Raw genomic sequence first — 22819 nt, forward strand, 5'->3', positions numbered from 1 at the left:
TTGATTGATTGATTGATTGATTGATTGATTGATTGATTGATTGATTGATTGATTGATTGATTGATTGATTGATTTTATATTCCGCCTATCTAGTCAATAGACCACTCTAGGCGGCTCACAACAGGGGCACAACAATAACTAAAAATGAATTTACAAAGAAGAAAACTTTCAACCATGACCCGAAAGCCGGCATCTAGTAGAAAAGCAAAGACACAGATCCTAAACCCTGGGGATCACTCGTTACCTGTAATGTGACATCCTCAGTCACAGGACATATTTTCCCATACCACCCTTGGTAACAATACCCAAAGAAACCTTTAGCATGATCCGAAAGCCTTCATCCAGTAGAAAAGCAATGACACAGATCCCAAACCCTGGGAATCACTCATTACCTATAGTGTGACATCGTCAGTCACAGGACATATTTCCCCTATCAATAGCTTAATTGACACTCAGGAATTAATAATTTCAGGAACATCTTTAAAGAAAATGGGTAGATGACTATTAGTACAAGGGGGCTTTGAAGCTTTTCAGAATAAAGTAATTTTTAAGGTCCTCCGACCTCCTCTAGGATCCTTGCTGAAGGCCTCCTGAATTCCTGCCTGACATGCTATCCACTATGACACCACAGCTGTAAACAGGTCATAAAGCCCACCTTCAACCCTCATCTTGACCTAACATGAAGATCCATCCTGACCAGCTGAAGGCTCAGCCTGACTGTTAACTGCCTCTCAGTTTGCAGAGAAACAGACCAGATTGTGACCTCATTCTGACATCGGAGGATTCTGACTTATGACTAGGCTGGTTAAGAGAATAGTGGGAGCTGCAGTCAAAGAAACTTTATCAAGATCTGCTTCACATGTGATGAGCTTGCCAAAGGTGACACAGGCCAGCTCTTCTTCCCTGAAGGAACAGTGGGAAATCCAACCCCCAACCTCTTGCTCCACAACCAGCCTTCGTAACAATGCCCTAGGAAACCTTTAGCGTGACCCAAAAGCGTGCATCCACTAGAAAAGCAAAGACACAAATCCCAAACACTAAGGATCACTCGTTATCTGAAGTGTGACATCCCGAGTCAAAGGACATATTTTCTCTATCAATAGCTGAATTGAAAATAAGAAATGAATAGTTTCAGGAGCATCTTTAAAGAAAATGGGTAGTTGACTATTAGTACAAGGGGGTTGTTGTCGGTTTTTCGGGCTCTTTGGCCAGGTTCTGAAGGTTGCTTTTCCTAACATTTTGCCAGTCTCTGTGGCCTGCATCTTCACAGGACAGGAGCTCTGGTGCAGTTTATTGGGGAGTTGAGTATTTATGGCTATGAATCAGCTTTTGTCCTTTTCAGGGGATGGGTGATTATGGTGATCAGTGTGTTTGTGTTTTGGGTTTATTGTTGTGATAAGGAAGAGAGATTATCTGTCACTGTGATTGATGGGTGTTGTCAGCTGGTCTTTTGTGTGTAGTAATCACCATTTTTTGTGGCGGGGTAGAGTTCGTTGACCTTTTGCACGGTGTATTTTTCAGTGCTGGAAGCCAGGCCTTGTTGAGTTTTAAACTTCCTTCTTTTCTGTTGAAGTTCTGCTGATGTTTGTGGATTTCAATGGCTTCCCTGTGCAGTCTAACGCAATGATTGCTGGTGTTGTCCAATATTTCAGTATTTTGAAAAAGAATTTCATGTCCAGCTTGTTTTAGGGCATGTTCAGCTACTGCTGATTTTTCTGGTTGTTTCTTTGATTCTGGTGTGGATGCTTCGTTTTGTGGTTCCAATATATACCTGGCCACAACTGTAAGGTATCCGGTATACTCCTGCAGTGGTGAGGGGGTCCCTTCTGTCCTTTGCTGACCGTAACATTTTGAAAATAAGAAATTAATAATTTAAGGAGCATCTTTAAAGAGATGGGTAGTTGACTATTAGTACAAGGGGGTCTTGAAGAATTAAGTAATTTTTTAAGACACAGATCCAAAACCCTGGGAATCACTCCTTACGTGAAGTGTGACATCCTCAGTCACAGGACATATTTTCCCTATCAATAGCTTAATTGACACTCAGGAATTAACAATTCAGGAATATCTTTAAAGAAAATGGTAGTTGACTATTAGTACAAGGGGGCCTTGAAGCTTTTCAGAATAAAGTTATTTTTTAAAGGTCCTCCAAACTCCTCTAGGATCCTCGCTGAAGTCCTCCTGTATTCCTGTCTGACACTCTATCCACTATGACATCATAGCTGTCAACAGGTCATATAACCCACCTTCAACCCTCAACTTGACCTAACTGGAAGATCCATCCTGCCCAGATGAAGACTCATCCTGACTGTTAACTACCTCTCAGTTTGCAGAGATACAGACCAGACTGTGACCTCATTCTGACATCGGAGGATTCTGACCTATGGCTAGGCTTGTTAGGAGAATTGTAGGAACTACAGTCAAAGAAAGCAACTTTATCGAGCCCGGCTTTGCACGTGATGAACTTGTCCAAAGCGACACAGACAGACTCTTCCTCCCTGAAGGCACAATGGGAAATCTAACTCCCAACCTCTGGCTCCACAACCACCCTTCGTAACAATACCCAAAGAAACCTTTAGCATGATCTGAAAGCCTTCATCCAGTAGAAAAGCAAAGACACAGTTCCCAAACCCTGGGAATCACTTGTTATCTGTAGTGTGACATCCTCAGTCACAGGACATATTTTCCCTATCAATAGCTTAATTGACACTCTGGAATTAATAATTTCAGGAACATCTTTAAAGAAAATGGGTAGATGACTATTAGTACAAGGGGGCTTTGAAGCTTTTCAGAATAAAGTAATTTTTTAGGGCCTCCGACCTCCTCTAGGATCCTTGCTGAAGGCCTCCTGAATTCCTGCCTGAAATGCTATCCACTATGACACCATAGCTATAAACAGGTCATAAAGCCCACCTTCAACCCTCATCTTGACCTAACATGAAGATCCATCCTGACCAGTTGAAGGCTCAGCCTGACTGTTAACTGCCTCTCTGTTTGCAGAGAATCAAAACCTCTCCAGGTTGTTACCTCATTCTGTCATCGGAGGATTCTAATAATGCATCAGCTATGCTATTATTTACACCTGGCATATGTCCAGCTTGCACCAGTGTCATGACCCGGTCTGTATGCATGTGAGATTATTAATTATATAGAGCACCACCAGATTGCCCACCAAAACATACGACAGAGTTCGCCCATTCCTCTGTCCAAAGCCATAATGCAGCAACCATTGGGAAGAACTTGGAATTGTCCAGTCTCTGATGATTCTTGCATGGTGCCATTCCACTGGCCATTTGCCTGTGCACCATCTGCTGCTAAAGTAAATGCCGGACCCTAAGGAGCCTGCAGCATCTGACTGGACCTGAGATTCAGCCTTAATTGTCTTGTCTCCTCTCCAACAGGAAATGCCAGTGCACTCAGCTAAGACCTAACACCCAAACCTTCAAATCTTCTCTCATACCATATGCAACTCTAATCTTGTGAAATGGGTAATGGAGTCCTTTCACCTTGCAAAACCACACATCTATTTATTATTCCTAATTTATGTACTATAAGAATTAGTCTACTTATCATGCATATACAGTGGTGCCTCGCTTAACGAGCACACCGTTTAACGACAAATCCGCATAGCGACCCATTTTTTGCGGTCGCTAATGCGATCGCATTGCGATGTTTAGATAGGCTAAACATCGCATTGCGATCATTTCTGCACCCGGCGGCCATTTTGGGAACAGCTGATTGGCTGTTCCAAAATGGCTGCCGGGTGCAGAAAATGGCCGCCCGCACCATTTTTTCGCCCTGCCCTCGCTTACTGGGCAGCGAAAATGGTGGCCGGATCCAGGATTCTTCGCTTACCGGTGAGTTTTTCCCTAACAAGAACACATTAAACGGAGTTTAATGCGTTCCTATGGGTTTTCCCCGCCCGGATAGCGAAGAATCCCGATAGCGACGTTAATCCTGGAATGGATTAACGTCTCTATGCAGGGCACCACTGTATATATATTCACAAAACAAATAAAGATGTCCTTTAAGACAAAGCCACACCACCTAATGGTCAAACCCACTCCAAAACACTAATAAAAATGTTACCCAGGTATCTACACACTGAAATGGACCCAGCTTTGCCTAATTAATTAAATACATTTAATTCGTGCAATTCCATATTTATTAATTAATATATGTTCCGAAGCGCAGACATTTGCTTCCTGATACAGCTGTTCTGGCAGGCTACAGACCCGCTCTCAGAGCAGGTGGCCTGTTAAAGACACCTGGCCCGCTAAATTGATCTATAGTAATCACCATATAGTTTTGAATTTATTATTATTATTATTAGTTTTAAATTCTGAATAAATTAATTTAATCTGAAGTAGAAGTATTGCACAAGCGAATTAATTGGTGTTCTTGTAGAACAATCACCACCTGCTCCCTCCAGATGCCTAAACGGCGCCCGTGCAGCGGCGCCTCCCAGCTTGCATAGTCTCCACTCTCTGACTGTAGTTAATAAAATAAAATCCAAAATAAATTCCTCCAATGCAAATAACTCCTCTGTTGGGGAGCTACAAAACCTGGTAGGCAAACCGTGGGTGGGTATGGAATTGCTGATGCAAACCGCCGTTTCCAATACCAAGCAGACAGAAATTATGCAGATCAGCAGAGCTCCGTCCTCCTTGTTTGCCAAAAAAGGAAGAGGGCAGAGAGAGGGGGGAACGTCCCTTAAATTACCTAACATTCCCCCCTCTCGCCCCACTGCTCTCGTGAAACCTAGGATCTCATGTTATCCAGGGAGGGAGGCAAAGGCGAACCGTACTGCCGAAGCTTTAGCTCAGCAGCGGCTCGAGCATATGTGACTCAACACACAGCAGCCAGTGCTGACACTGACTTTTTAACTTGCAGCAACTTGTAGCTGACATTAATGCACTAGTATAATTTTTGATGAATTCCAGCCATTATTTCTCTACTGAAGTTACAGTCATTATTTATCATTGTGCATCCGTAGCTGAAATCCTGTTGCTTACTGTAGTAAGTCACATTAGAGTAGGCTTATAGTGAGGATTTAGTAAGCCAACCATCTCTATAAATTCAACTATATAAATAAGTCACACAACTACAGCAGGCTCATTTGAATCAATGGAACTTCTGGGTGAGTTGATTTACCAAATCCCCATTGATTCAATAGACCTACTCTAGTGTGATTTACACTAAGCAACAGGATTTCAGCCTATATATGCATTAACATATACTAATTTTATCCTCTTTTAAATTTTTATGTACTCTTTTATCTGTATAACCTCTTTTCTGATCAAGTTCAAATGGCCACAGGCCTACTGTAAAGGTGGCCACATGGACAGTCTAGTTTGAAGAACTGTTTATCAGTGGACAGTCCTAAATCCGAAGGTATACTCTTTTTTTGGAGACTCTCCAGTCCAAGCTTAATTTATAAAAATTTAAAAATAAAGAATGTTTATTTTTAATGAAAGAACCATAATAAGGATCAGACGCAGCTCCCTTAAAATTGGCTGTTATTGGAACAGCATGTTGAGTAGATAATATGACAATAGTTTAATCTTGTACTATTGTATTTCTATTAAACTCTCTCCCCCGTACCTTTCTCTACATTTTTATGCAAATATTTTCCCCTTTTTTGATGACATGTTTCCTCTTTTTCTGGAGAGGTATAAGGAGGCATGCTGCTCATTCTGTCTTATGATAGGGCTGGCCTTGTGAGGGAAAAAAAGGGAAAGCAAATTTGTAGTTTCTGAGGGAAACATGAGATCCTTTTTCATCAGCAGTCCCACCCCCCCATGTGGGGGTAGGAGGTCACTCTAGCTGAGAAGGCAGAGAAGGAAATGAGGAAAAACAAGGAGGATAAGAAATCAGATAAAACAAGATGGCGAGTCTCTTATCAGGTACATCTTAGGATGTTTGTGTCTCCCCCCCCCCCACAAGTGCCTATCATATCATGCAAACTGTTCTTGAAGAGCCCTCCATTTACCCTCTCCCCTAATTAAATGTGCACTTCATTAATGTAAATTGGGGCTTTAATGCTCTTGTTGAAATTCTGAAGAAAGTGCTGCGGCCTTGCGAAATGCTTAAGCATCATTGCAAATTAGATTAGGGACCAAGAAAGGCAGTAAAATTAGAATGATAATGGTTGATATGGCTTCCTGACAGGCATGACTATTCAGAGATCAATGGAGATGGGGAACAGTTTCCCTGAGTCTGAAGTGAAAGGCAGGGAGAAACGTCAGCCTACAGATGTGGCTTTTGGACGTTCTTTCAATTAGTTTAATTTGGTAAATGGTGGGGATTTAAAGCCTCTTAGCCAGACCAGCAAGATGAGAATATATCGAATACCCCCACCTCCCCTCCACAGTTTAAACATAAAATAGGACCAGCTACACTTGCATTTTTCCAGAATGTCTTCTTTTTTTTAATTCCCCTTTTTATGACCAGTAGGTCATTATACCAACATATGGTTTTAGACTGGAAAGTCTTTCCCGCTTGCTTCGTCCACCTTATCAAACGTGGGATGGAAAACTATAAAAGCCAGAGTGAGATTTGCATTGTGCCCATATCTCTACAAAAGGACATAAAGTCTTACCCATTGTTGCTTTTGTTCTTGCTGTTTGTTTTGACCAACTTTGGGACCCGGTCAAAACTTCACCGTTGGTTCTTAAAATGATAAATTTCCCTACAAACAAAACAAAGTACAATGGTGCCTCGCTAGACAGTCACCCCGCATGACAATTTTTTTCGCTAAATATTGACTTTTTGCAATCGCTATAGCAATTCGCAATACAGTGATTCCTATGGGGGAATTTTGCTGGACAATGTTTGGTCCCTGTTTCGCAAACCAATTTTCGCTAGACGACGATTTTGACAGCTCCCTTCACACTCGCAAAACGGGTGTTTTCGGGACCTAAGCTTCGCAAGACAGCTATTTAAACAGCTGATCGGCGGTTCACAAAGCGGCTTTCCTATGGCCGATCTTCGCTAGACAACGATGATTCTTCCCCATTGGAACACATTAAACAGGTTTCAATGCATTCCAATGGGGAAATGCTTTTCGCTAGACCATGATTTCGCTAAACAGCTATTTCAGTGGAACGGATTATCATCATCTAGCGAGGCACCACTGTATTTATTCAAAGTGCAAAGCATGGGTGCTTCCCCCCCCCCAAGTACCTTCTTCTCAGGACAATGCCAAATGTCAATGTTAGATCCGCTTTACCCATCATTATTTTCAACATCAGTAAGTTTGGTAGCATCAACAAAGGAGGAAATAATAAATCTATGCCCACTGAAACAGAGCAGTTATGAAACTATAGATGCACAGGTCAATAAAAATGTAGCTGCTGATATAGATAAAATGTGCTGCTTATATACTGCCCCATAGCACTTAAAGCAATCTCTGGACTTACAGGTTAATTATGCAGACTACATATTGCCACCTGTTACATACAGCACTGATGTTACCTGTCTGTCATGGGTTTGGAGGGAAAGTTCCATCCTATGGGGAGTGGAAGGCGGGACATCAGGAGGAGGGGCTGTACTGTATATATATGTGAAGCGTGTGAGGAGAGCTGAGGGAGAAGAGCTGAGAGAAGAAGCTTGAGTGGGAGGCTGTGTGTCAGACAGGGTACTACTGTGTGTCAGTCAGTACCAACCTGATAGGACCAGTCGTATCCCACCGCTGCCACCAATCAATGTGACAAACCCCGACCTACTGGGATATGCCACAGTTTCACTAAGCTGCCACCAACCATTCCCTATAAGAAGTCACACAGACCAGGGATGGATTTTTAAACAAATAAAAGAACAAGGTTTATTTACATAACACACAGGGAAAATAAAATGATTAAGTGAATAAGATACAGTAACGTGGCTTAGTCTCAATCATACATACACACAGTTTGGTTCACACAGAACACTTAACTTGAAGCACAGACCCTGAACCTATCAGTCCTGACTAACCACACAGACACCTGAACCTATCAGGTTGGTACTGACTGACACACAGTAGTACCCTGTCTGACACACAGACTCCCACTCAAGCTTCTTCTCTCAGCTCTTCTCCCTCAGCTCTCCTCACACGCTCCACATATATATACAGTACAGCCCCTCCTCCTGATGTCCCGCCTTCCACTCCCCATAGGATGGAACTTTCCCTCCAAACCCATGACAGACAGGTAACATCAGTGCTGTATGTAACACCACCATCCCTCAGTAAGCTGAGTACTCATTTTACCAACTTTAGAAGGATGGAAGGCTGAGTGAACCTTGAGCCGGCTGCCCGGGATTGAACCCCAGGTCATAAGAAAAATCTGCAGAGGGCCCCTTTTTATAGGAATGAATCTGCAGAGGGGCCCTTTTTATAGGAATGAAGGTAAGGAAACGAAAAATCTTAGAATTTTTCTTTGGGGAGTGGAATGCCACGGAAAAGATCAGTATCCATGCTGGTTGAGATACTGGGAATAAAGAGTTTTTAAAAGTAACTTTTCAAAGTTCTAGGTAAATGTATGGTTCCTTTGATCCTCGCTACACATACAAACACTTACAGGCAAGGGGAATTTTTTGCCTACTTCTCCATCCTCTATGTTTGTTAATATACACTCAGCCTCACCAAGCTGAGAAATAATGGAATAAAATGGAATAAAAATATTTCTTCTCTTTCCACTCTGTAAATGGCACGTGTTTCCAGGAGGAGGAAAGCAACCTATGCACTGTACTGCCTCCAGCCTCTGGTTAGTGCTATTGGTCTTTCAGTTTCATTAGCACTAAATTCACCTTTGAAAAAATTTAATTTAAAAAAAAACTGCTTGACTTGGCAAGGGCTCCAGTGAAAAGATCAAGTTACTGTTTGTAAATGCCAGACATGAATTACTTCTGCAGTGCGCCTGCTGCCTGACTTTTTGGAATCATATTCCAAGTATTGACACTATTATTCTCTTTTTTTAATGGATAAAAAAATGGTTAACCTCTTTCTCTGCCCAGACGTCTTCTTGATGCATTCAAGAAAGGCTCAGAAGTGTTCCAGAGGCTCTTACACTTTCAACAGCTTTCCACAAACTTTATATGTAATGCACATTATCCAAAATGCAAATCGTACTGCTTATAGAATTTTAGAACTCTAAATGCCCGCTAAGAAAGAATATAATATCCTGTTCCCCTTCTGAAACCCAGCAGATCTGCTAAACTCTTGTTCAAAAACTTTGGTGCAATTATTATTATACTTTTTGAAACTCTGAAAGCTAAAAATAGGACTGGGCATTGCATTGGGCTGGATGCCAAAATACTTACCCAATCCACGCTATCTGTGTCTTTCTAGGTTTATTGTGGGGTGGAGCAGACTCTGGTTAAGATAAAGAAAAGATGTGATAAGCACCAGTACATTATAAAGAAACTGCTGAGTTGGTACCAACAGAGAAGGAGTCTAGCAGGTTTTCATTCTTAATTTTTATTCCCCCCCCCCAATCCTGTTATTCTTGTCTTAGTTATTATGACATATCATAGTACTAGGCCTGACTGCACATCTGAATAGCTTTTGAGTGGATACTTTGAATGTCACTTTAGGACATTAGGGTCTGTCTTTGTCCCAGCATCCTTTGTTTTGGCGTTGTGTGTCGGTGCCATGGCATCACTACCAAAGTTATGAACTGCTTTTCTTCTTCCCACCCCCACCCCCGTTCTCTAGGCAGGAATTGGGCAAATGCATGTGTAAATATGTGCTCAGGTCTACTGTTGTGAATGTGCAGAAAGGACATTACTCCAGTACTTTCTCTGAAGTCTAGGTCTTTGTGGAACGCATAATATCACTGCTCATTAGATCCTTTAGGGGCCTCTTCCCAAAGAAGGAGCTGGCTGGATAGCTCAGTGGTTTTGGCTACAGAGCCATTGGTTAGGAGTCAGTTGCCCAGTATACCACCTATGGGTATAGCCAGCCTGTGTAACCTTGGGCACGCTACAGACTCCCAGGGCATTTCCAGAAGAAGGGAATGGTAAATCATTTCTGAGTGTATTCTCTACTTGGAAAACTCTGAAAAGGTCACCCTAAGTCAGAATTGACTTGATGGCACATTATTATTATTATTATTCCTGAAGAAGCACACTTTCCAATAAGACCTATGCCTTGCAGGAAGTGGTAGGGCAGGTTCCTTTCAGTACATTCACAAAAGTAGGTCCAAAAGAGAGGCTTAGCAGCCCAGAAGAGAGGCTTTGTTCCAGATGAGTGACATGGAGGTGTGTGACTTTGGGCAGAATCCCCCAGAATTATTTCAGGGAAATTCTTGGCGAATTCTGGGAGGTGGACTTGTAGAACAGAACAGAACAGAGTAAGACATGGCCACCCCTAGTTCCCTAGATACCATAAGATTACAGCCATTGTGTTTAAGGATTTTAAAAAGCAACTTTTCAAAGACAACTTTGAAAAAAAAATGTCTTCTGTACTTTGGTTTTCAGTCTTCAATTTTGAAATTTTGCTCTATTTTTAAACCTGTGCAAATTTTCATTTCCTATCAATAGCTGGCTTGATAAGTTTGGGCCCTTCCAAAGGTCACCTTTATCATCCGACCCCTTCTCCATTGTTATTGTTGTTGATGATGATGATGTTATAATGGTTTGGCTTTTTTTGTTAGTATTTTTTTGGCCCCCTAGATTCCAAAAGTAGAAAAGAAGACAGGACAATCAACCCAGGTATAAAATACGTAGGTTGCTGTAAATTGTGGAGCTCCGGCAGCAGCAGGCATAACAGATGTAATAATAATAATAATAATAATAATAATAATAATAATAATAATAATAATAATAATAATAATAATAATAATAATAATAATAATAATAATAATAATAATAATAATAAAAAGTATGGTGGTGGGAGTAAGAAAGAACGATCTATGCTGAAGTGGGTGTTCTTTGCCCAATTGATAAATGATTTGTTCTTCTTGTGCTGCTTTCTCTTCTCTACGCGCCCCGTTGCGTGAGGCCTTGTCCCTCCCCTCAATCCTTACAAGATTAGGTGTGGCCTGGTGGCTTACTGTCACTTATTCAGCTGTTAAAGCAGCTTAAACCCTCATAAGAACATTAACATTTGGTTGCCAATACGAGATTGACCTTTATTCATAAAGTGCAAAGAGTTGGAAGTCGAACAGATTGGTTGCCAGCCATGCCCTTTTATGTGCCGTTTAGCGGCTTTGATTTTTTTTTCTTCCTTTTTTCTTTTTGCTCCCCCTTTTCTTCCTTTAATCTGACATCACTGGCTCGGAGCTGTTTCAGCTCTAAACAAACAGGCCCCAGCCGGGCCTTCCCTTTTGAAGAAGAGTTTGTGTGCATGTTTGGAAATGCAGAGGGGGGGGGAGGTAGAGAATGGCTTTTGGTGGTGGTTGGGGTATAATAAAACAAGAAAGAGAGCGAGAAAGAAAAACGGCTTGCATTTGGAATGAAATGCCTCAAGAATAGGTTGCAAACACCAGGCCCTGAATGGAGCTGTAGCTGTTGATCGTCTCTCTCACTGAATCAGGGTGTAAGAGAGGCTTGGGCTTGAGCTGATGGGTGTTTGCTCAAACCCAGCCTTTTACTCAGAGAATAGGAATTTAAGAATCTCTATGAACTCTTCCCGAAAGTTTTACTTCATGAGGCACACAAAAGAGAACCTGAGAGTGAGTTGTGACCACAAAGACGATGGCTTTCAAAGAGAAAGGGAGAAAGGGAGAGCAGGGTGGGAAATCCCATTTTGGCCACCTGACAACTATTGTTCCACTCCAGAGTAAACAACTTGAAGGTTGTGGCCTGAAATAATGCGATGGGAAGAAAGGATCTGAAGCATCTCGCAGTTAAACCCTGCCAACCTCCATGCAAGAATCTAAGATTGAGTAGCCTCTTATATATGACTAGTTGGATGGCCAAAAAGGAGGATCAAAGAGGCCCTTGGTTTGTATGGAAGTTCATACAATTAATTTGCATATACAGGAGCAACATTGGAAGTTGCTCAAGGAATAAAATAGAATTGTAATGTATCTCACTTGAGTTGGTAAGGGACCGACCTAAAGATTCCTGATCTTCCTAGTTATGCATTTTTTTATCTTGAAATCAGTGGAGGATTGTCTACTAGCAGCCTTTCCAATGAAGGACTGTCTCCACTAAAAGAAAATTATGCATGTTGTAATGTAAGCCTCAAATGACACAGAATTTTGACCAGGTACCTGGACATCATGTAGCTAATTTTTTGAGAATCAGCGACACCCAACATCCACCAAGGTTAGTAAAGATCATCCCATTTCAATTCCAGAATGGACTATGATAGAAAGGGGTGTTAAAGGACCCCCCATTTCCCTGTGCCAAGGTTCTGATCTGGCTTGCCACCTCACTCAAGCCCACAATGAATTTATTTATTTATTTAGCTTTTATACTGCCCATCTAGATGAATCTACTCTGGGTGGTTTACAGTCCTCCCCCCCCCCAAAAAAAAAGGTTTCAAAGGCAGCTGAGATGTCAACTTCCCTCAATAGGTCATCCAGCAGGGCGACCAATGCCATTTCCATACCATGGCATGGCCTGAAGCCCGATTGGAATGGATCCAGGGCTTTGGTTTCATCCAAAAGGGACTGAAGCTGATTGGCCACCACCCTCTCAACTACCTTGCTAAGGAAAGAAACATTGGCGACGGGCCTATAATTGCCAGTGTTATCCGCCGCCAAGATCGGTTTCTTCCTATGCACACCAGTTGCTGGTTTTCAAAAATGCTACACTATCATAAACATCACATCTTGTGCAGCCCAAAGGAGATTAGATGCTGCACTATCTCAACACTTAGTCAAAGGATTTTTTTTTTAAATAGCTGAAATATTTGACTTCAGGATGATTTCATTTTTGGTAGGGATTGGTCAAGCATCAAATATCAAAACCATAATCACCACCACCACCGCAAACAGGCAAAAACCTTTCTCTTCAGGCAAGCTTTCCCTCAGGGGCTGACTGATTTCAACTTTTGGATGGACTGTTATGCATATCTGGCATCATGCATGGACTAGTACAGCTAGCCTCTAGCAGAAAATAGCATAAGCACATGATTTCACCCAGAACCTGGAAAAGTTGTTGTCACTGTTGTCTATAACTCTCCATATCCTCTAGATAGCATGGTTAAATTTTCCAAGGCCTGATCTCATCAAAAACCGGCAGATCAAATTACAAATCTTATTCATATACTGTAGGTATCAAATTGTTAGAGCAAAGCAAAATGTTTTATACTGCAATGACCAGGTTCCTTCAGAGTAGTAGTTGAGTTAAAGAAAAGTAAAACAAAGGCACTGGTGCTATTTGGTCGCTTGGCAGAAAACTCCCATTGTCAACTCTAATGAAATTTCAGAAACAGAGAAAATATAGTTTGAGAAAAAAAGTATTTTTGTGTGCAAAGGGTGGACTCTTGTAGGCTGGTGGGAGCCCATCTTACACATTTGTGCTGAATTCGGAAGGAATAACGTTTGGCCCTAGCATACTCCAGCATCCTATTATGGAGAATATCTTAAGAGTGGAAAGTAATGCTCTGGATTCATGCATTGAAAAATAAACATACAAAAAAAGGACAGATTTTAACATGTGCAGAAATACAGACATTTGGAAACATAAAGACAGCAACACTTTATCTTACCGAGAAAATGCAGACTTTTAAAAAATGCAAACAATGTGTGCATGCAGGAAACGCGGGCTGAACACACAAATGTCTGTCTGTCTATTTGTACATCTGCATGGAGATAGGTTGGGATGATATTTTAATGCATAAATCCAGACAAGAACTCATTACAGACGTTCACAGAGTGACACACCCATAGCAAATATATGTTCTGATGCCAGAAATGCACTTATTTCAGTCCTCCTAATGTCACATTACAGAGGAATCTGGCCACAGGCAGACAAATGTGGGTACCTGCAGATATGCACACACATACAACAGAGCTATTTGAAGTGAAACGCCTTTCTTCAGATCCATAGCAGGATGGCTGCCAAAAACATTCATTCCACTAAAAGGGGGTTTCAAATCTCCACCGGAGTTATATCTATATTTCAGAGGACACCGTCTGAATTAAGGTTTTGAGTTTTTCACCTGTCACAAGCCATTAGCCGAATTGCTTAAAGAAAACCCCTGACAAACGTAATTGCTGGTTAGTGTTACAGAACTTTGAGCTATTGCTCACAAGAAGAGATTCTTTGATCAGCCTCCCTCCACCCCGCTCTTCTGTTGAATAAAGCGATTTGTTCCAGTAACAGTGGTAATAAAATTGCTGAAATGAAACAGGATTGTTCAATGAGGACCTGAATCCAATTTGCTGTGCTAGTACAATTACACTTTTATCTCTGTGTTTACTCATTTGTAGAATTGCTACAAGGGGTTTTATATACAATTAATGGGATTAATGGCTCTTGGAAGCGGATGAGCAAGACACCATTTAGGAACAGAACACCTCTAGGAGCAGAACACCTTTGTTTGCGTGCTAGGAGCATGCTGTCCTCATGCAAAATAAATTCTCTGAGCGCAAAAGGCAGGTTTCCTTATGTATCTCCATCATAGGCCAGATAAGTTTCTTTCTCAGACTACATGTCCCAGAATCTCTCAGCATTTGACCCCAGCTACGTTGGGTGGGTGGTTTCTAGGGGCTGTACTTCCAAAAAGGAATTTTCCAAGCTCTGGACTCTGTGTAACTGAGAAAGCATTCATGGGAACTGTGGTGTTTGAACTGAATCAACCCGTGCATTCTTCTGAATTTATGTGAAGATCCATGAAGGAAGCGTTGGGCCAAGAGAGAAGGAATGGAAGGAGCAGGAGCCAAGCTCACTGCTTCCTTGACCAATATTAAAATATAATTAAACAATATCAATACTGGACCCACAGTTGCTCCTGAAATTCTCCACTAATTCACCCAGTGTACAATGAATAATCTTTCCAACGAAACACTGGATCATTTCTAGGGCAGCCTCACATCTTTTCCAGGTATTTATTGGGTGGGAAAGAAAGAAAGAAAGAAAGAAAGAAAGAAAGAAAGAAAGAAAGAAAGAAAGAAAGAAAGAAAGAAAGAAAGAAAGAAAGAAAGAAAGAAAGAAAGAAAGAAATTGTTGTGTTTTGTGAGCCTCCAAAAGGAGCCATGTTTTAGATTTGCTATAAAAGTATGCAAATTATATTACCAGGAAATCTTTCAGAAAAAAAGATATTTTGGATAACTTTTGGCACAATCTACCATAGTCTCTTCTGGTTTTCTCTACGATAGTAGATTGGAGATATAAGCTGATCACAGACAAGAAGTGTATTTGCACCTCTTTTCAGGGCAAGCTGAAAGCATCTGAGTGCACGGAAGGAGGCCCACTCATTTTTGTGTAATTCATAAATTAACTTGCCTTGATTTGTGATTGGTCTTCATAACTTGAACATGGCAAATGTTTGAATTTTGACTTTTCCAGCACAAAAACCAGTCTGAATAATGTCTCTCCAACACTGATGTGCTATCAGCTGTGATCACAGGCCCTCAATATAATATCTGTTTCTACTTATGGATTCTGAGAACAGTTGTCTCTTAAGAGCAGGAAAGGGAATCTCTAAGACTATTCGTCACCTTCACCAAACTGCAATTTTCAGGATGGTTTGGTAGAAATCATGACAGGAAAACTGACATAAAGCTCATAACGGTTTGCAGCACAGACGTCCTCAGTATCACCAAGTTCTATCCATTTGAAAGCAGCTTCCTGAGATGCAACAGGCCCAGTTTGGCAACTCGTCAGTGTTTAATTTCCCCCTACATTTCTCTCCTACTCTTCCTTGGTGGAGCACAAAATTGTTGGGGTAGGCCAAAATTCACTTACAGAATGTTAGTCTTAGGCAAGTTGGGTTGAAAGCTTTGGGAAGAAGATGACGGGAAAGACTTGAAAGGCTCGAATCCTCAGAGACCCACTGCCATTCAGCATTAATATTACCAGTCCAGACAGAATAACAGTCTGCCTCTGTGTGAACACATATTTGCACAGTTGTATCTCTGTGGAACAGATTAGGGAAACAATGGAGACATCACAGCCCTCCAAGGGCTGCTGGTCTACAGTAATTAATAATTGTGTGTCTGTCCCAAATCAGTTCTGACCTATGGCAACCTTTTCCAGGGTTTTCTAGGCAGAGAGTATGTACTCAGAAGTGTTTTACTAGTGGATTCATCTGAGGACGCCCAGTGGATTCTGTCGCAAACACGGGTTCGAAAACACACGTGTAAGCTTGGACAGAGAGCAATCAGGAGTTTGCACATGCTAAAATGAGCTGAAAGAGTCCAATTCAGCTAGCCATGCTACAACACTCCTTTTCACAGGTCTGCCCACATAAGAACACCCTGGTACTCTCAGATATTATTGTGAAAAGGTCAAGTGGGCTTTGTAGTCCTTAGACTTAACTTGCACCACTGACAGGACTCTAAGTAGGCTAGGCCGAGGCAGCACTCTCAGATGACTCTATGGCAAGTGTACTGTTCAGGAAACCAAATGAGTTTTATAATCTTTATTTTATTAAAGAAAACGCATGTTACTAAGTATAAAAGCCAAATTAAACCAAAACAAATAAACTAGCATTGTGCTGTTTAGTTACACAGATGTAGTGAGGCAAAGAAAACATGAAAAATATAAAAGAGTTCAAAAACCTTTCAAAAACACAAAAAGACATTAAAAAGAATAAAAACAGTTCCAGTCTAGGAAATCATTAGTAAAAACAAAATAATCCAAGTAGGTTATTGTGACACCCGTGAACCGGGTAGAGAGGTGATGCTAGGAGTGCCGTCTCGCCCCAAAGCCTCCGTGGGCACGCAGACAGCTCCCAAGCCATTCCCACCCCGGATGTTACACCAGTCCGTGGATACGGTAGACTTAGAGAAGGGAGTGAAGGGGTTAAGCATATCTACCCAGACTCCTCGGGTCTGGGCAGGGAGGGGGACGAAGGACCCCGAGGAGGGAGCAGCAGGTGAAGTCAGTTACCGACCGTTAGGGGAAGAGAGCGGATGGGAGTGGGTATCTATCCAAGACCCCTGGTCAGGTAAATGGGAACAAGTCTGCCTGACGAAACAGGAGGCAGAAGAGAGGAGGAGGAATGAGGCTAGAGTCCGGCCCTCTTATTGGGGAGAAAGAGAGACCCGAGAGTGGCGTAGGAAATTAGTGGAGGAGAAGAGAAGGATAGAGAAGGAGAAAGAGGAGAAGACCAGATGGCATCTGGAGGAGTTGAAGAGACTGGGTTATCACCAGGACCTTGGGAGCAACCCGGGGCAGAGACCTCCATACCCTGGGGATACACAGGGTTCGAAGAGACGACCCCTCTACTAACAACTGAGAGAGAAGACTTCGACCCCGAAGAACCCTCACGGGTTCAGGCCGGTCCATGGGCGTCGAAGTCATGTAACCCGTTTGATGAAGATTGGGTGCCCCTGTATGAACCGCTACTTCAACAGGAGAAGTTTGTCCCCAAGTTGATTGATGTTTCTATCCCATTACCCCAGTTAAATAAAGAAGACAAATGGTTCAGTTCAAATACGTCTCCGACTTTATTTGGGACGGGGGAGGTGAAGAATAGCGGACCCTCACATATTGGCGCCCAGAACGCGGGGCCTCCCCCGCAACCTACAGACGCTGAGAAATGGATGCAACGGATAACGGAAGGGCAAGAGGTCCTGTTAAAACAGCTAGCCGACCAACAACGGATGATAATCGAACAGCTGAGACCCCCTCAGTTAAACCAGACCCCAGAGAGCCCGGGACAGAAACAACCCATCGCGACACGACCCCCCATTAAGTTACAGAAAATGGGTCCTCAAGACGATCCAGCAGCGTTCTTACACACATTTGAGAGGATTGCCACCTCAGCACATTGGCCGAAAGATCAATGGGCACTCATATTAACCCCGTATCTCACAGGGTTACCTCAAGAAATCGTCGATACCCTGGACCCAGAAGAAGCGGGGGATTACGACATAGTAAGGACGGCCATTTTGAACACTCTCAATTTAAATGAGGAAGCCTACCGGAGAAAATTTAGAGGACTAAAGCTGAAACCCGGGTTACACCCAAGAACACTAGCCCAGAAATTAAGGGTCAATGCCACGAGATGGATTCAACCAAAGGGGAAGACCGCAGAACAGGTCTTAGAAATAGTTGTTATGGAGCAGCTGATTTCAACGTTAAACAGCGGGGCCAGGAACTGGGTCATTAAGAATAAACCCTCTAGCCTAGAGGGCGCTGTAACGCTGTTAGAAGACTACCTAGAGGCTGAAGACACGTGGCAAATGCGAAGTGCGTCACAAGGAGACGGAGCTAAGCCGCGGGAGAAGATGGCGGATCCAAGCGGACAAACGGACACGAGAGGAGCCGGACAGACGGGGGCCAAAAAGAACAGACCGGACCGGATCGAGTACGCGAACCCAGTGGGAACACGGGTGCCTAGGCCGACCGTCACGAGCGATCCCGCAGCCTCAAAACAGGCGGCGACCTGGAACCTGGGTAAAGACAAAATGACCGCGTGCTTTTCCTGTGGCCAGTTCGGCCATATCCGGAAGTACTGCCCCGTGACTGAGTGTGCGTGGGCAGAGGCGTACACCGGAGCCTCCAAGGTGGGTGAAGAGAACCACCCGGGGTGGGTAGTGGAAGCGAAGGTCAATGGCCACGTTAAACAGGCCTTGGTGGATACGGGGTGCAGTAAGACCCTAGTGAAAGAGCTAGAGGGCGAACTGTTGCCAGAGATCACCGTCATTCGATGCATTCACGGGGATGTTAAAGAATACGCTACCACGAAGGCTGAGGTGGAGGTGGACGGTTTGAAAAGAAACATGGAAGTGGGGATAGTCCCCGGGATGACCCGTGAAATGCTGTTAGGGAGAGACTGGCCGGGACTGAGTACTTTGACTTCAAAGCCTGGGGAAGTTGGCTGGGCCCAAGAAGAAAATGAGGCCAGAGAGTTAGAAGTCATGAATTTGTCTAGAGAACAGATAAGAAACCTTCAACAAGACGATGCAGGACTTTCCAACTGCATGCAACGAGCACTGGAGGAAGGGACCACCCCAGAGGGGGAAAAAGGATTTGAAATGAGGGGAGGCTTGCTATATCACATTAACAAGGCGTCCAGCGATGAGGAGGCTCAACTGGTAATCCCAGAGGGCTTAAGATTCTGGGTGATGCATTGGGCTCACGATTTACCAGTAGCAGGGCATTTGGCTACCCAAAAGACATTGGACAGAGTGAAACAACGCTTCTTTTGGCCGGGGATGGCTCACGATGTGGAGGAGTTTTGCCGGTCCTGTAACAATTGCCAAATGACACAACCCAAGGCAGGACCGGGGGCAGAATTAGTCCCTATGCCCCTGGTAGACCGGCCCTTTGACAGAATCGCCTTAGACATCGTGGGACCCCTCAATAAGTCGACGGGGGGACACCAATATATATTGGTAGTGATTGATTATGCGACCCGATACCCCGAGGCGGTGCCCCTAAGGTCTACAACGGCTAAAGTGTTGGCAAAAGAGTTGTTAGAGCTATTCTCCAGAGTCGGCTTCCCAAAGGAGGTGCTAACAGACCAAGGCTCCAATTTTATGAGCCTAACCTTTAAACAGATGTGGCAATTACTAGGGGTCAAGCCTTTAAAAACATCTGTCTATCATCCTCAGGCTAATGGCCTAGTAGAAAGGTTTAACCGGACCCTTAAAGGGATGCTTAGAAAACTGTCTTTGGAGAAACCCAAACTGTGGCACACTTTCTTAGCGCCCTTGATGTTTGCTATTCGGGAAGCCCCTCAGGCTTCCACGGGGTTTTCTCCTTTTGAGTTGTTATATGGACGGAGACCCCGGGGCATTCTTGATCTAATAAGGGAAAGATGGGAAGAAGGAGAGGATCACTCAAAGGGAGTGCTGCAGCAGATAGCAGAAATGAGAAACCAGCTGCAGGTGGCCTGGGAGATGGCCAAAGAGAATTTAGGCCAAGCCCAGGCTAGGCAAAAGGCCGCTTACCACAAAAGAGTAAGGCCTCGGAGTTTTGAACCCCAACAAAAGGTGTTGGTATTGTTGCCCACAGACACCTCCAAATTTTTAGCTAAGTGGCACGGACCCTACACAGTGTTAAGAAAGTTAAATGAGGTAGACTATGAAGTAGAAACCCCAGACCGAAGGAAGAAGACACAAGTGTTCCATGTGAACCTATTGAAAGAATGGGTAGACCGTGAGGCATTGTTCGGGTCTGAGGTGGATGACGAATTAGGGCCAGATAGAGAAGAGCTCACCTCAGGAGGTGACGTCGTTATAGGAGACCTGTTGTCAGAGGAACAAAAACAACAAGCGTTATACCTGAAGGAAGATTTTCCCCGGGTCTTCTCCACCACGCCGGGTTGTACACATTTGGTAGAACATAATATTGAGACCCTCCCAGGGGAGGTAGTAAGGATTAGCGGAAGATCTTGGCCCAGACATGTAACGGGAGTCATCAATGAAGAAGTAGAGGAAATGCTAAAGTTGGGGGTGATTGAGCCCTCCAATGGGCCTTGGAGGAGCTTCCCCGTGATGGTACCTAGCATTGCAGCCTTTCTCTTTCCGAGTGAAGTACAGAAAAGGCAAAGAGCATACTAATGTCGATTATTTTTCTCGGCAGGGTCCGTGGGCGCGAAGCGCGGAAGAGCGAGCGGCACTCTCGGAGGGGGGGATGTGTGACACCCGTGAACCGGGTAGAGAGGTGATGCTAGGAGTGCCGTCTCGCCCCAAAGCCTCCGTGGGCACGCAGACAGCTCCCAAGCCATTCCCACCCCGGATGTTACACCAGTCCGTGGATACGGTAGACTTAGAGAAGGGAGTGAAGGGGTTAAGCATATCTACCCAGACTCCTCGGGTCTGGGCAGGGAGGGGGACGAAGGACCCCGAGGAGGGAGCAGCAGGTGAAGTCAGTTACCGACCGTTAGGGGAAGAGAGCGGATGGGAGTGGGTATCTATCCAAGACCCCTGGTCAGGTAAATGGGAACAAGTCTGCCTGACGAAACAGGAGGCAGAAGAGAGGAGGAGGAATGAGGCTAGAGTCCGGCCCTCTTATTGGGGAGAAAGAGAGACCCGAGAGTGGCGCAGGAAATTAGTGGAGGAGAAGAGAAGGATAGAGAAGGAGAAAGAGGAGAAGACCAGATGGCATCTGGAGGAGTTGAAGAGACTGGGTTATCACCAGGACCTTGGGAGCAACCCGGGGCAGAGACCTCCATACCCTGGGGATACACAGGGTTCGAAGAGACGACCCCTCTACTAACAACTGAGAGAGAAGACTTCGACCCCGAAGAACCCTCACGGGTTCAGGCCGGTCCATGGGCGTCGAAGTCATGTAACCCGTTTGATGAAGATTGGGTGCCCCTGTATGAACCGCTACTTCAACAGGAGAAGTTTGTCCCCAAGTTGATTGATGTTTCTATCCCATTACCCCAGTTAAATAAAGAAGACAAATGGTTCAGTTCAAATACGTCTCCGACTTTATTTGGGACGGGGGAGGTGAAGAATAGCGGACCCTCACAGTTATAAAAAGGCTATAGTCCTCTGTGATACTATAGAACAAAAACCCCTAAACAAAAGTAAAAATCCATTATATGTCCCATAGTCCTTAGAAAAGAAAAATCCAGTAAATATACCATAGTCCTTACAAAATTACAAGAGCATAGTCCATATGGAGTATTCCAAGAAAAGAAGTCCATAAAGAATATTCCATAGAACAGTCCATAGAAAATAGTCCATGCACAGTCCTTAGGAAAAATCCCATAAATCCAAAAGTAATCCAGCAAAGCATAGGAACCAGTCCATGTAGGTAGGCCACCAGCCTGTCTCGAAAGACATTAGGGTGAGTCCCAAATGGCTGAAGAGTAGGTCACGAATGACTGAAAGGTCGGTCTTGGAAAGACAAAGTCCATAGGCAAAAAGTTCCTTTTTCAAGAGTAACTGGCAAGGGCCTAATGCACCTTCCCACGATGTCATCCAATCAGAGTTCGTTACTAGGCAAACAGTCCTGTTACATCACATGACTTCCTTCCCATACGCACCAGATGTTATTTGGGTTTTCTGTGGTTTATCAAAGAGTCACAACAATTCCCATCTATCTAATCACACAGAGTCCTTTCTCAGGCTCTCAGAATAACATTCTCTCTGCTCACCTAGAAAATAACTTGTCAGCATAGCACAGATACTATATACAAAGAAACAAAATGGAACCTCTCTGGCTCATTTCATAATTATAAAACCCATATGCCTTAAAAGATTTTAACTCAAAAACCCATCTCATCACAGATTCTTCTGAGGATGCCTAGCCAAGCTCCATCAGATAGAAAAACTTGCCCCAGGCCACACAGGTTGACTCTTGTGGGATGCATAACGGGGAATCAAATTCCCAACCTCTCGCTTTGCCACAGGCCTAATTCACTGAGCTACTCAGCTAGCTGCTCTGCAGCCCCTGCCATTTTTCCTTATTATGTTGGCTGGGGTTTACCAGACTTGCAGTCCTACAATGCATGAACAGCCACACCTTCTCCATCCCCGGATTAGGGTGGAAGATTAGTCTCACTCAAATCAACCAATCAGCTCCCGGGCTAAACAGAAATTTGAAGCACCATCAGCTAGTCTGGATGTTCAGCTTTCTTTTCTTTCTTCGCAGTTATTCAACATTCCTTAGGCATTCACAGCACAATCTAATGAAAGAATCTTCCTACGACCCATGCTGATTGTGATATCCAAATTAGGAAGACATATTGTATGTGAAAAGGCCTTTATGGACCATCTATAAAGGATTAATGCATCAGTTAGAATGGTCCCATTTA

At 43.6% G+C, this 22819-nt stretch overlaps 2 long non-coding RNA genes across 2 annotated transcripts in view; one reads left to right on the forward strand and one right to left on the reverse strand.

Annotated features, from left to right (window-relative positions):
• The window catches only part of LOC140707797 (uncharacterized), a 52363-nt gene extending 43009 nt beyond the window's left edge, over positions 1–9354 (reverse strand). Inside the window, exon 1 of the long non-coding RNA XR_012087978.2 lies at positions 9301–9354. This is a non-coding gene — a long non-coding RNA (uncharacterized LOC140707797). The remainder of the gene's footprint in view (positions 1–9300) is intronic.
• Positions 9345–22819, forward strand: part of LOC144589580 (uncharacterized) — a 46327-nt gene continuing 32852 nt past the window's right edge. Inside the window, exon 1 of the long non-coding RNA XR_013545768.1 lies at positions 9345–9440. This is a non-coding gene — a long non-coding RNA (uncharacterized LOC144589580). The remainder of the gene's footprint in view (positions 9441–22819) is intronic.

Source organism: Pogona vitticeps, chromosome 5 (genome assembly GCF_051106095.1).
Source record: "Pogona vitticeps strain Pit_001003342236 chromosome 5, PviZW2.1, whole genome shotgun sequence".
In the NCBI taxonomy this organism is placed as follows: Eukaryota; Metazoa; Chordata; class Lepidosauria; order Squamata; family Agamidae; genus Pogona; species Pogona vitticeps.